Here is a 13,151-nt window from a genome sequence, read left to right as displayed (position 1 = left end):
GGCTTCCTCTTGCTTCCTTTGGATCTGCAAGGTATCCATTTGCATGGAAACCATCTGCCTTATCTCACTCTTGCAATCTTCCAACATGTTTCCAATTTCACCTTCAATGGATGAGTTGGAAGAAAAGGTACTGCTCCCAACATTTCTGTTTTCATCCATTTTCTCCAGAGGAATGTTTTCTTCTTCTTCCTCGCTAGAGGTTCTTCAAATATGTCTTGTTGTCCACCTAAGGATTCTTCTTAATCACAACAATCGAAGAAGAGAGAAGGTTGGCTGTGTGAAGTAGTGGGGGTGTTGTGCAAACATGTTTATGAATTATCTCTACTCCGACAAGGCATGAAAGGAAATATTTTTGGTTGATTTTTGCCTCTTTTTTTTCCTGCTTGTACCTACAAAACTGAAATAGATTGAACTACAACTAACTAAAATTTGTCTTGCTGAAATGAAAATGCGGAATTGAAATGAAAGTAGGAAATGACTAATCTATGTTGCTGAAATGAAATTGCAGAAATGAAATGATAAGCTACGCTTGCAGAATTGAAATGCTAATCTACGCTTGCAGAATTGAAATTGTGGAATTGAAATGCTAATCTACGCTTGTAGAATTGAAATTGCAGAATTGAAATGCTAATATATGAAAGTGGGAAATATCTAATCTATGCTTGTTGAAATGAAATAAAAGTAGGAAATGTCTAATCTACTTTTGCAGAAATGAAATTACAGAATGGAAATGAAACAACTACTGTACTCTTACTGAAATAAACTACTTAGCAGAAGGTTGTAGTAGAAAATAGAATAAAAGCAGCGATCACCAATACTCTGACGTTCCCTCGGCAACGGCGCCAAAAGGATGGTGGGCCCCAGTATTACAGCAATGATGCTACAACTCATGGGACTCCTTTACTTTTATCAACCCGGTAGTTTGTAACAAACTTGGAAGCGACGATGCTATATGCACAAGTACTAGCTCTTACTGCAGGTTGTCACTTGATCAGCTGGCACAAGTCTGCTAGGAGCTTAAGCCAACTTCTATGAGCTCTTAGAAGAAGCCTTTAACAGTGATGGATGAAAGCTAACTCAAAAGAGGCTAGTCTACTTGCAGAAAGAAGCTGAAAGTTGAAAGGAAATGAAAACCCTAGCAAAACCTAGTTTTACCGACTAACTCTACTGGTGCGCGAAAAGAGATGAAAGCGGTGGAAATGGATGCCATTGACTCTTGGAAAGGTAAAATGCATGTGACTAAGCTAATTCTGAATTAAAATCTGGAAAAAACATCTTTTTGTATTTTTGAGTAAGTTGGCAGAATTATTATGCATGTGCTTTAACTGTTTTTGACTGTGCAGAGGTTGATTGGAGAAAGGAAATGGAGTGGGCACTTGCAGGAGGTTAGGAAGGTGAGAAGAGGGAATAAGGAGTCCCCAACACCCTTCTAGATAGTTTCACAGTGATCAGATCTCGAGAAACTGCTCACATGATCTTCTACAGGAAGTGTGCAGGGGTTCTATAGGATGTTCTACAGGAAGAGCCAAAAGAGGATTTTGGAGGTTTGACGGTGGAAAAATGGTGGGAAAGTGGAAATGGAGGATGGATGAAGATGAAAATTGGTCTAAGACCTAGTAGATGAAGCTAAGAAGTGATTAAGGTGGTTGGATTCATTGAAGGATGGAAGGAGCAAGGTTGCACAAAGATGTGGAAATTAGGTCAAGTTGGAAAAGGGTGGTGAATGAAGGAAAGGAATCTTGAATTATGGGCTGGAACAGGTTGGATGATGGAGGAAGGGTAGGTAGGGATGTATTACAGGTGTTCTACACATTACTTTCTGAAAACTGATCCAAACAAAGACAAAAAAATAGAGATCTATCTACGTTGACCTAATCTACTCTTAAAAACCAGAAATATGATGAACAGCAGTGTATAAACAGGAAATCATGCAAGAGAGCTATGGAAACTAAGCAATAACATATCTAAATATGCAAGTACAACTGATATCAACTTTTCCAACTAAAAATCTAACACTAGCAATTGCATGGAAAGGCAAAAGCAGTGTTTTTGTGGTAGAAAATATGCCTTGGTCTCAGCTCATGGTCCCAAGGAGGGAGAGAAGGGATCAAGGATTGCTTGATGGGATTTGTACAGATCTTTTATTTTACCAAACTATCAAATCAACCTAAAGTATGAAAAGTTATGTTAATCATCAAAAACAACATAAGTAACAAAGCAAGATTTTAACCTAAATAACAAAAATTATTCTATGAATGCAACAAAGACACATATAAGTACACAAAGAGCTACAGCCACTTTGTTGAGCCCAACCCCAAGAGCTACAGCCTCCTAAGAAATATCAGATCTGGTGCAAAGCTAGATTCATCTTTATTGATCAAAAAAATAATAGCTACAACCCAAAAACTGTCTACAAGAAAAATCTCGAAAATGTGTTGATACATGGCTGCACTAAAGTGCAAAAATAGACTAACAAAATGACTAACCTACTAACTAAAATCTAACTAAAATATGAATAAAATTTTACTAACTAAAATGAGGCCCTAACCCTTCTTATTTATACAAATTGAGGACCCCAACAGCCCTCCTAAACTTTAGGAACTCGGCTGCCAAAATTTGTAGTTAACAAGTCCTACTTGACTTGCCTGGCTGCCCCTTGTGCTCTGAGTTTTTGATGGAGAATTTGAGGTAAGGGCTCATAAATGAAGGGGACACCTTCCTACAAATCCTCTCCTTTTTTCTTCCACAAATTTGGCTGCCAAGTGCTCTTTAAACCTTTGATGTTGTCTCAAAATTGACTAAAAATCTGCATAAAGCACACATTAGACTTTTTGGCATAATGACTAACCCAATTCACTCTATTAGCATAAATGTAATAAAAACATGCAATAAACTAATTAGAATGGTGGATTGAGGCGAATCAGGAGGCTAAATGAGCCCATATAATTACCCATTTCTAGGGCTCATCACAAGGCATCACCATTCTCGTTCTCTAGAGACTTAGATTTTTTCAAAGTCCCTAAATTATCCCATAAAGCCTTCCCCATAGCTTCCCCTAATACATTCAACAATACTGAATCTGAGACATACAATCATATTGTGCTCTTTACCTTCCGATCCAACTTCTTCCATTCTTCTTCAGACACTCCCGTTGGTTTAGTACCCGAATCTACTACTATCCACTAATCTTTATCCACCAACAGATCCTCCATCTTGAGTTTCCACAACTCAAAACTCTGACCATTAAATTTCTTGATCTCTATCTTTCCACTGCTCACCATCTTCTTTCACCATCAGAATCGATCTCACAGATCTCCTACTAAATAGGGTCTACCACAGGCCAGAGCAAAACCCCTCAGCAACAAAGGCATCCCCTTGAAGCCAAAATTTCTCTGATACCAAATGTAGGTTTTAACCCTATACAGAAGTTACCTGCATATGAATTCTAAAACATATAAAATAAAAAATGCGAGAGCATAACAAATAAAACACATATACACAAAGATTTTCCCTTGGATCCCAAAACCGGGACTACCAGCTTGATTTTTCATTATGTTCCTTCCAATATTATAATACATGTTTATACATGTCGAAGCATCCAATACCATGGACCAAAAAACCATCGTGTCTAATACCATGGATAGAAAACCATCGCGTCCAAAAAACATGTGCGAAAATCATGCACAAAACCATATGTGGGTCCACCCAACCTAACATAGGGTCCAAAACCAAAATTTTCTGGGGCGCTACCCCAAACCCCATAAAGCGGGGTTACAGGTACACCTCAAACCCCCTATGACACCCCCCCCCCCCTCGGCTACACAATCAAAGCAACGAAGGGGGGCTCCGCGCCGCCCCCCCCCCTCTAACCCCCTAGTTAACTACATGGGCTAGTCGTGGAAAGAATATAACACAACCCAACATCTTCTGTGCTTCCTCTACCTGTGCCAGTAGATGCTTTCCTTCCTATGACTTGGCAAGGTGTTGTGCTAGTGCTAAGGTGCACGCAGTCTCCCTGACCTCATCATATTGGCACTGCATCTCCCTTACCTCTATGTCCAATGTTTGGAGGTTTTGATCCTCTTGTAGATTGGTCAATAGCTCCATAGCCTGATCAAGCAGTGCCACATAGTCAGTGCCCATGGTATCCAAGGTAGCCATGCCCTCCTTAATTTTGATTCCACGTTGCTCCTAGACGTCAAGCGAAGTCATGGGCTGCAACTTCAACTGTAGCACTGTAGTCTTCATGTTGAACTTGAAAGTTACTCGTCCAACTTTTTCTCTAGCCTCACACACACCAACGACTATTTTTTTGATTTTGACTTCAAGTTGTTCATCCTCTAGGATGTGAAGTTTAGGCACTGTCTTACAAGCCTTCGCTACTACTGACTCTAGACTTGAACTACGTGCCTGTAGTGCCTCCTTTCCCTTCAAATCCTATGTATTCTCAACAAACATTTGTTCATTGTTGACTTTGTATTCACTTATGAGGTTGAGGGAGCGCTTCTCCCTAGTTCTCAACTCATCTGTCACCCCCTTATGCAGCGCATGGAGGGTTTTGAGGGAGAGAGCCACTATATCCAGTCCTATATCCATGATTGTACTAAGTATAATATGATCCTTGGGTGACTTTGCGTGAATGTACCCATCTAGAAATGGAATAGTTCTAAGATCCAAAGTCCTTACTATCTCTATTGCTTGACTTGTCTCAGCTATTAGGCTTGCTTGTTCCATGCTCGCTTGTGCAACGCCTACCTGTATTCTACTCATTTGGATCTGCAACTTGTGCAAAACCTTCTGGATGCTCACCAGCATCTGCATGTATTGCTGCTCAAATTGCTGCAACACTTCAGTTGTTGTATCCCTTAATTTATCGCCAATCTCATCGAGATCACTTTCTGTCAATACAATGGGATCAACCTACATTTTATCAAATTTATGCTTCTTTCGTGTTCCACCCTTCTGCGCCTTGCCACATTTTTTTCAAATAAAGGGGGTGCTTTGCCCCTCATCACCTCATTCGACTTGGTTTGAAATCTCTTCTTCCTCTATCTCCGACAAATGTGAGTTATCACCTTTCTGTGACTCACGCTTCTCTTTTTCTGCCCACTCCTTAGCAGTGTGCTCTTACTCTATGCAATCCTTTTCTGAAGCATCCTTCTTTTTCTATTTTGTTAGGGTACGCGCAGCTTTCTAAGTGGCCTCCTTTCTTTCTGCATAGCCAAACTTTCCACGCCCATGCTTGTTCCAACATCTAATTCTGACAGGGCACACCACTCTGTAGACCATAATCCTACGATCTCCTATACGTCCATTGCTAACACTAAATAGGGCAACTGGTTCCATTTCTTCTATGGACCCTTCTGTTCTTGGATGTAGACTATATGGAAGTTAGTCTTGAACATTGTGTAGGTTGACAGCTGTGTGAACAAGGTTGGGGAAAACCTTGGATGTTGATTGATTTCCATATGGAGGTCCATTTCCATAAAAATCCAAAATATCTTTGTTTCTATAATCCACGCAGCATCCTTCGTAGATCATAAAGAGGTGAATTGCATGACCTCTGGCAATCCTTCCTTGAGAGGAGGAAATTGGATATCCTTTAACAATCTCCATGCAACGAGAAAAATTGATAGCAGCAACCAAGCGTAGTGGAATGACTTGGTTTCCTCCTGGGCCTCTCAACAGTTTGCTAGGAACTCATGACAAAGGTACCTGGCCCAAATAAATTGTACACCTTTCACATATTGTACAACAAGTGAAACTACTAGCATATGAACTTCATTCACGCAGCATTTTCTCATAACCTTTCTCACTAGAATCTGGGCAGAAAATTAAACTGCCTATTCTGAAATAGAGACAATGGAATACCCTTGCGACTTCTTGAGGAGGTTGTATTCCTTCTTAATTTTATTTGCAAGCTCTTTCTCTTCGGTCTTCCCTCCAAACTCCTTGGTTGGGTTCGCGCCTTTGCAAGGCAACCATGTGATTCTGTGAATCAACATGTTCGTGATTGGGATAGGCACTCCTAACCATAAGCACCCTAGCGTGAGGAGATGGTGCACACATACCATATTAATAGGGGTGTAGTGATAATGTGGCACCAACAACAGATTGAGAAACCCTGATTCCTCAACACACGAACCCATTCCATCGGCTCCAATGTTGGAACACCTTTTTCTTCGTAATAGAACTTTTGCATATGTTTATCCTTCGCCAAATGTGGAAGCTTAGTGTGGTCTGTGAGGTCCCAATCCTCCATCTTTAATAACGGGATCCGCATGAGCCGAGCACCTTCAAAGGGGACCTGCTCAAGTAGTAGGGGTGTGGATACTATAAACTTCCCTGTATCATGGTCCTTCGCTACCTTTAATTTTCCCTTCCACAGACAAATATACTTTGGCAGCCTCGTCATGGGTTCGATCCCCTCGACATCCATGTCCTTGATGCCTTGGAATTCTTCTTCCTCAAGGTCCACCACCTGTTTAGGCTGCTTATCATTTTGCTTCGGGTTCTTCCGGGATGACATCCTCATTGACACCTTCTTCTGCTTCTCTTTCACAGATTTTTTTGGCTTAGCTAGTTGTTTTTCTCTGGTAGGGGTGTGCTTTGGCCTAGGTGACCTTGGTGCCATAGGCACATCAACTAGAGCTTCCATAATTATAACTTTTGGGGTTGTTGCATCAAATACATGATTGTCACCACTAATGGTTTTAGCAGGGTTTATTGTAGACATTTTCTCAAGAATAAGCTTTTGGTTTAACTTAGCCAATTCGGTAAACACTTGGCTCACAACTAAATCTTCCCAGAACACTCAACTCATAGGTGACAGATAGAAAAATTAAGCAACAAGTCTTAAAGTGCAAAGTGTTCTCTATTGGAATGGCACGCGTAATATATAGGGGTTTTTGAATTCAAATATGACCATTCCCCCCAATTTCTAATAATAAATGATGTTTTGGTAGCAGGTCTTCAAATATTTTTTCCTTAATTTCTGCCACCCAATTCTTCTTAACCATTTTTGGATCATCAAGTCATGAACAGTAATTTTGACGGTCATTTTCCTGTTGGGTTTTGCGATGCCTTCTCTCATGGCACAACTGCTTGAGTGAAGCTTCATTGGTTTCATCTTCATCACTTTCCACGGAGCCTGCTCGCTACTTTGTCCTTCAATCTAGGCAGTGTAGTTTATAGTCCTGCTAAGACTATCCTCTTGCCATATATTCATTGCTCAGGATCCCTTGTATACAACTTCAATCTACTCCAATTCACTCTTCTCGGGAAGGGTTCCCCATTTAGCTTCGCGAGATGAATTTCTCCTCTATCTGTAACTCCTTTGAATTTATATGGCCCTAACCAATGCATCTGGAATTTACCCTGAAATTTAGTGAATTTACTATCATATAACAGGACAAGATCATTTACCTTGAATTTTTGAAGCTTGATATGGTGATCATGGCATGCTTTTTTGCATTCCTTATATACTTGTTGATGTAATATTGCCAAAAATTGATATTCTTCAAGCTCCATCAGTTGTGCAAGCCATTCTTCCAAGGCCTCATGATCTTCCATATCCATCAAAGATTATATGCACAGAATAGGCACAATGTATTCCATCGGCATTATGACTTCGACCCCATAGACCAATCTGAACGAAGTTTGTCCTGTCAGCTTCTTACAAGTAGTCATATAATCCCACAACATGATAGGTACACATACATCCTAGTCATTCCACTACGTGTTGCAGATCTTTTTTAGTGTGTTCTCCAAAATCTTGTTAAAGGCTTCAATAGTTCCATTTTCTTATGGGTGATATGGTGTACTCTTCTAATGGTAGACCTAGAATTCATCAATCAACGTGGTGATCATTTCATTCAGAAAGTGTGTACCCATATCACTCATCAACACTTTCGGTCAGCAAAATCTAGTTAAGACATACTCAAACAAGAATTTTACTATCGTAGCCCCTATAAAATCCTTGACCGGCTGTGCTTTCGCCCATCTCGTTAGATATTCCATTGCAACGATGTATAGCGTGCATCAGTTTTCTTTCTAGTGGGCTGAATTCACCCAAAAAAATCAATCACCCACTTCTCAAATGCATATGAGTACACCTGAGGATGTAGTGGTAACTCATCCCTTCGTGATGGTGTGCCAGTTCTTTAACATGCATCGCACGCCTTATAGTATGCCTTGAAATCTTTGTGCAATACTGGCCACCATAGATATGCATGCAAAATATTTTGCGCAGTTGCCTTGCCTTCATAATGGCCTCCTGCAGCTCCCCCATGAGCTTCAACGAGAATGTTTTCCCACTCAAATTCCAACACATATCTTTGCAATATTTCATCTGCACCCATTTTATACAAATGTCCCACAATAACTGAAAAATCGGTCACATGTGCTACTAATTCTTTCTTATGCTAACTTGTATATCCTTTCGATGCCATCCCCGTATTGAAGAAGTGAATAATGTATGCAAAATGGTCATCCGCTATGCGCACTGCAAAGAGTTGCGCATCTGGCAACCCTTCCTCCAAATTATTAGTCTTTTCTCCTGTTTCGATTCGTGACAGATGGTCAAGTTCTATGTTCAACCTCCCTCGCTTCACAATGTCTTCAAATTCATACTCCTAAAATAATAGCAACCATCTACAGATCTTCCCCCACAACACAGGCTTATTGACTAGGTATTTCAAGGAAAAATGATCTGTGTACATATTCAAATGCCCTCCTAATAGATAATGCCTATTTTTCGTAGCACGTACATCATAGCCAACACTTCATGCTCAATCGTTGAATAATTTTTCTCGGCCTTCAATAACTTCCTACTTACGAAGGCTATAGGATGGTCCATTTCTCCTTCACCAACCTGTGTTAACACTGCACCTAGCACAATGCAAGAAGCATCTACATGCACATGAAAATCATTTTTCTGATCAGGGAATACCAAGATCGGTGCAATGACCATCTTTTATTTCAACACATCTAAGTTGTGCTAACATTCTTCATCCAAACAGAATATCACGTCCTTCTTTAGCAGTTTCTCCATGGGCGTAGTAATTTGAGCATAAGCTTTGATAGATTTTATATAGTATCTCATATGTCCTAGCATTACACGTCGCTGCTTGACATTCCTAGGGGCCTCCAAGTTCACAATCTTTTCAATTTTTATAAGGTCCACCATCAATCCTTGCTTGCACACAACATGACCTAGCAAGATCCCAAAAGGAACACAAAATATGCATTTTTTCAAATTCAATGCGATCTGGTATCTGCGACATGTATCCAACATCAAGCGTAGACTTGCTACATGGCGCTTCACTAATTCAAACACCATACAATCATCAAAGTATACCTCCAAAATCTTATGAATGAACTCCTTGAACATTGTTATGACTATGCAGGAAAATATCGCAATCACATTATTTAATCCAAATGGCATAACAGTGTATTGAAAACAACCCCACTTTGTTGCGAAGGTGATTTTTCTTCTATCCTCTGGCGCGATGTTGATTTGATGATACCTTGAAAACTTGTTAGTAAAGGAATAGGCCTCTTGTCCTCCAACATTGTCTAACACTTCGTCTATAAATGGTGTTGTGAATGGATCGTGAACACATGCATCATTAAGCTTCTATGGATCTATGTAAATTTTTATTTCGCCCTTTTGTTTCTTCTCTTAAACCACCATCAGGCTCACCCAATCAGATTCTTCAACAGGTTCTATGATGCCTACCTCTAACATCTTATCCAGCTCCTTGTAAAAAATTTCCTTATACTTAGGATTAAGGCGATAAGGCCTCTGTTTAATAGGCTTCACATCCATATTTAGTGTGATCTTCATAATTCCCAAATCACCGATTATGCCCTTTAGATCTGAAAACTTAGTGGGAAAGAGATCCTAGTATTCACGGAGTAATTTAGCAACTTTATCTACTGCAACATCATCCCAGTAATCTCAAATTTTCACGAAGTTCAGTGCTTCCTCAGTTCCAATTTTTACTTGCTTCGTCTTCAAAGGTGCAAAGATGTCTGGGTTTTCTATTTTTGGGCCTTTGACTTCACGATGTCCTTCTTCCTTCAAAATATTGATGTTCCTAGGGTTTTCTTCTTCCTAGTGAGCAGTCACATTATAGCATTCTAATGTGTGGCGCAACTAGGTGCTCTAGTCTGGTTGGGTCCATTCCATAGGTTCCTTCGATGTTCTGAATATAGTCACTTTAATTTCTTGCAGTTGTTCATCGATGTTTGCAAATCTATCCTCAAAAGTGAAATTCAATAATAATCCTTCCTTCAAGACATCCCATTCCATAGTGCCATGGCAGAGCTCCATTTCAAGATACTAGTTCATGAGGATTGTATCCAAGGTATGACAAAATATGTGTACCCATTCTGGCTGCGGTTCTGTTCCCCACACTTTTTTCCACTTCGCTAGGTGATCACATGGATCATTCCTTCCATTATACTTCTAAGTTAATCTAGCGTTAGCATGTCCAAACCATAGCTTCATCATTCTTCAGTAATCTCACCATCCAATAAAACTATCCTTATGCGCACCCAACCATCATGTGGGCATAGCGCGCAGCGCCTGTTCTAATGCTTGGAAGCGGTGGTCTTCAGAGACTTCGCGCTCAAATTCATCTAAAAACACATCTATGTTAGTTAAACCATCATAATAAGGTAATTTTCTTACCTCCGATGAAACACAGTGCAGTGCCTTTGTCATCATATTGCATCGTAATGTAGAAACTTCATGTGAGCGATTCTTCCAATGCTCTAACTCCTCCTCTAAATTAGAGGTGAAAGAACTCTCCCAGTCCCATCCAATCCACCCATTTTCCATTGTATTGATCCAGTCCTGATTTCACGCTGTTATTTTGTAAATTTGATCTAGTTCATCATTACTTTCTTCATAATCAAGGACTGGTTTAGTATCGCATGCCCCTTCTACAGGGTCTAGTGGCACTATAAACCTAAGAGACTTATTTTCAAATGACATTGTTCAATTCTTCAAATTGATGACCCCATTGATATCAATAGCCCAGTTAATTGATAAGAGTGTAGGGTATGGATTACTTTCATAAAAAATTTCCATAACTTCAAAGTCTTCCATCGCGCTCGCACCTTCAATATCAACTATTACTCCATATAACCATCCCATGGGAATGATTTTCTATTGGTTCACCATCATGAGTTGAATCGGATACCACTATGGCGCAGGTATCCCCATCCTTTCCCATGTCTATTTTGGTAAAACATTTGCATTAGACCCCAGATCCAAGATGACCTGACCTATTTCATAATCACCTATTTGTGTGGTTAGCCTCATTTCTTGCCCTATTCGTGCCTTATGCTTTCTAGTTTTTCTAACCATGTAGTGTCCATCAGGGGCCTTTTCCTTGTTGGCACATTTATTTATTAATTCCTGTAGACCTTCCATAGCCTTGCTATAGTGCAACAATCTCATGCAAATTTCCAAAAACGTAGTGAGTACAGAAGGATCAACTTCTACAGTCATGCTGATTTCTTGCATCTTGTCCTAGATTCCTGAGGTGGAGGCCTCAATGAATCTCTTCTTGGCTTCCACAAATGTTTCCTTAGCATGATCCAAATGAAAGCCTGTTTCTTTCTCTGGTGTTTTGCAGACTCATCCCTCTTCTTCAGGTTGTTTACCTTTATCAGCACTAGTCATCATTCCACTTCTTAGCACAATATTCCTCGCAGGGCTCAGCTCTCATCATCTGTAAATTATGCATAGGCTGATGAGGCTGTGTTTTCTTCTCTTTCATTTTAGCTATTAGAATCAAGAATTCTTCTATAGTATGGTGAAACTGTCTGTAGTATTGACATGATGGGTGTGTAAGATTCTAGCACTCTTGCACATAGTGCCCTGGCTGTCCGTGGTGGTAGCAGATAATCTAACCATGACCTTTACCAGGTCCTCCTCCTCCTCATCCCATCCTCAACCCTGATATTCTCTGTGTGCTTGCCCAATGCCTTGATCTGGAGGTCGCTTTTCTACTTGCATATGGTACCTAGGGTTTCTTTCCATCATCAACTCATAGCTTCGATAATGGCGCTCATCGTTGCCCATAGATTTGCAGAAATTACAAAACAACTATTTGGGTGCCTAAACAAACTTTTGAAGCAAATGGTAATTATCCATTACATCTTGCCCAATAACTTGACAAATGGCACTCGGCAATGCAGCCCCCATGCTCGGCCCTGCTAAGGCTTTTGACTTTAGGGGAATTAGCCCCCCTCCTATAATATAATTCACGTACACGGTAAAATGATATTTATCATGTCCATGGCCCTTACACTTCAAACACCAGACTTCCGCATGTACTTCAGGATTAATTTCCTTGTCTTTCTTCAAACTCTATATCTAAGTGTAAGATCTTTAACTATGAGTGGATCCGTTGTACTCTCAGGTTCATATTATCAATAGGTGATGCATGCAGCCTCATCACAATCTCCAAGGATATTGCCTGTGTTTCTATCTTCTATTGTGACAGAGAAATTCTCAAGTGGGGAAAAAGTGACGCTATAAACCATTCGCGATGCTAGCTATCTATGATCTACATGTTAACCTCTTTGATATGACACTTCAACCTTTAATCAAATTCCCAAGGTGTCTCCTTGACCCTCATCATGATATCTTTAAATCCAATTACTTACTGTGAGTCAGATTTAGGTTAAATAAACTCTTTGTTGAAAGCCATCTTAGTCTCTACTAGCATGCAAGAGGATTATCATAACAATACTTAATGTCCCTCGTTAGCACGTGATCCTGCAAAGTGGTAACTAACTATTCCTTCTTTATATTGTCATCAGTAATCTGTTGTGATGTCCATACGACGTCTGCAACAAACTAGAACTACTTTGTATCTTCACTTCCTATTCCCTTGAAGATCAAAATCTTAATTGCATTCGCCATATTGAAGGGTGGAGGTTGAGGTCGAGGGGTGGGTGAAGGTGTATGCAGTGGAGGTGGAGGTAGAGGTGGGTTGGATGGATGATTTTTCTGGGAATCCCCTGAATGATTAGCTGAACAACACTTCCCGACGTAGTCTTCCTCACCCCTTCATCATTGCTTGAAGGAGGTCCAATCAATGGAATATACTTTGGTTTGGATCCTTCACGAT

Source organism: Pinus tabuliformis, chromosome 8 (genome assembly GCF_031772625.1).
Source record: "Pinus tabuliformis cultivar Carrire ecotype Pingquan chromosome 8, CPIR1, whole genome shotgun sequence".
Taxonomy (NCBI): Eukaryota; Viridiplantae; Streptophyta; class Pinopsida; order Pinales; family Pinaceae; genus Pinus; species Pinus tabuliformis.
This window is presented reverse-complemented; position numbering follows the sequence as displayed.